Below are 2,213 nucleotides of genomic sequence, written 5' to 3' on the forward strand. Positions count from 1 at the left end.
TTGTGTTTTTAAAGTCAAGGTATGTGTTGAAGATGAAAAATAGTACATATACATCATCCTTTGAAGGAGACATATCTTTATGTGGGGTATTTTTTATTCTTAAATTTGTGTCAGATTCCTTAATATTTTCGTCGTTATTATTACTCATTTTATTTAGTTTTACAATTTTATTACTAAACAATCTCTCTCTCAATATATATATGTGTGTGTATATTAAAATTTCACTAACTATATTTTATTTAACTTTTTCGAATTATTTGAATATGATTTGTTGATGATTCTATTAACAATTAATATATATTTATATAGACAATCATCAGATCATTAATCAAAGCACTCATACTACCGTACAACGCACGGTTCCCATAATAGTTTTCTTAAAAAATAAATTTAAAGCAAGAACAGGTGTCAAATTATGGGTGAGTTAATAGTATTTGCAAGGGGATGCCACAAAAAGGGCAGTTTTGGTAAAAGTGAAAAAGTGGAGTAAATTACATTTTTGGTCTATCTGGTTTGTTGGTTTTTTTTTTTACTACGGTCTCTCAAACGTGTTTACTATATTGTTTGTCTCTATGGCATGTAAGATTGCATGCTTTGAATCTCTCGTTCTAACGAAATTTGTTAATCCAGTTAACTCAAGAGTTTATTTTCGTCTTTTACCTCCTTTTTTTATTCTATCTTATTTTATTATATTATATCATTATATTGTATATATTGTTATATATGTATGTATGTATGTATGTATGTATGTATGTATGTATGTATGTATGTATGTATGTATGTATGTATGTATGTATAAAACACACGAAGCCGTCATTCTTTTCCTTTAACACCACCGTCGACTAACCTCCGACACCACCTCTCTTTACTTTCTCTCTCTCCATCTCTGTTCTCTTGGACACATACAACCCACAGTCATCTTCCCCACCCCCGTCGTGAAACCCATCCTTTGCCTCCTTTTATCAACCATTGTTTTAGGCTTACAACATAAGCAATATGAAACACCACCCCACCTCCATCTCCGGCTAACCCATCACCACCACCAAGTCCACCTCCATCTTTGTTCTCATACCCACATAAAACCACAGTTATCTCCTCCATCCCCTCCCAAGCTACCATATCGCTCATCTATCCTTGAACCCACCTCCATATCCTATCCCTAACGTGATACAACTTCAAAGCACCCCTGCCATGAAATCCATCTAGCACTCTCTGAGACTCCCATGATATATCCTATAAAATAAAAACCCATCCCTTCTGTCGGCCATGTAATTAAAACCCACATCTTTCGAGGGATAGATCCTGCAATCTTTTGTTTTCATACTTTGTTGTCCCACTTTGTCCTGCAAAATAAAACCCATCACTTCTCCCACTTTGTTCTCTAGTTTTGTTTTCATACACATCAAAAGAAGATACAGAGAGAAAGGAGAAAAGTTGCAGGTGGGGATGGGTCTCGATGGGAGGGGTGGCTAGATCATAGGTATCGGGCATCGATGGAAGAAGAGGGTGAAGGGAGGAAAGGAGAGGCCGAAGGAGAAGGTGGGGGAGGGAAGAGGAGGTCGGCGGAAGGTGGGTGGGGGAGAAATCCCTAGGTTTAGCTCTCTATGTATCTATATATGTATTATATACAGGGAAGGGTTCAAACGAGAACACCTTCATTTTACGAGAACGCGAGAAAACCTTTTTACTATAGACAATCACATGTGATACTATTATTCCATCACATATGATACACATGTGATACTAAATCAGAGACACGAACGATTTTCGATACGATCTTGGTTGCGGGACAAGTCGCCCTTACACAACTAAGCCCCCTCACAAGTATTATCACATGTGATAAGGGTGTTGTTGATATGATATTATAATTCATCAAGACTATCACATGTGATGCTAAATCATAGACGCTGACAACCTTGGCGTGGCCTAAGTCATAAAAAACGTCGTCCGCACATTACAGGGTCCCCTAACGCGTATTATCACATGTGATAAGAGTGTTCTCACGTTCTTGTAAAATAGAGGTGTTCTCGTTTGAACCTCTACCTTATATATACATACATATATACTAGAAGCGTACTCGCGCAATGCAGCGAGTTATATCATGATTTTAATATTTTATTCTATTCTTTATCTCAGTCGGTGTTATAATATGGCTTTAGGTGATTTTGAGAAAGCAATAATGTTTTTATTTTTGAATAAAATATATGTTTGAA

This window comes from Cynara cardunculus, assembly GCF_001531365.2.
Source record: "Cynara cardunculus var. scolymus isolate 2C chromosome LG 2, CcrdV1, whole genome shotgun sequence".
Taxonomy (NCBI): domain Eukaryota; kingdom Viridiplantae; phylum Streptophyta; class Magnoliopsida; order Asterales; family Asteraceae; genus Cynara; species Cynara cardunculus.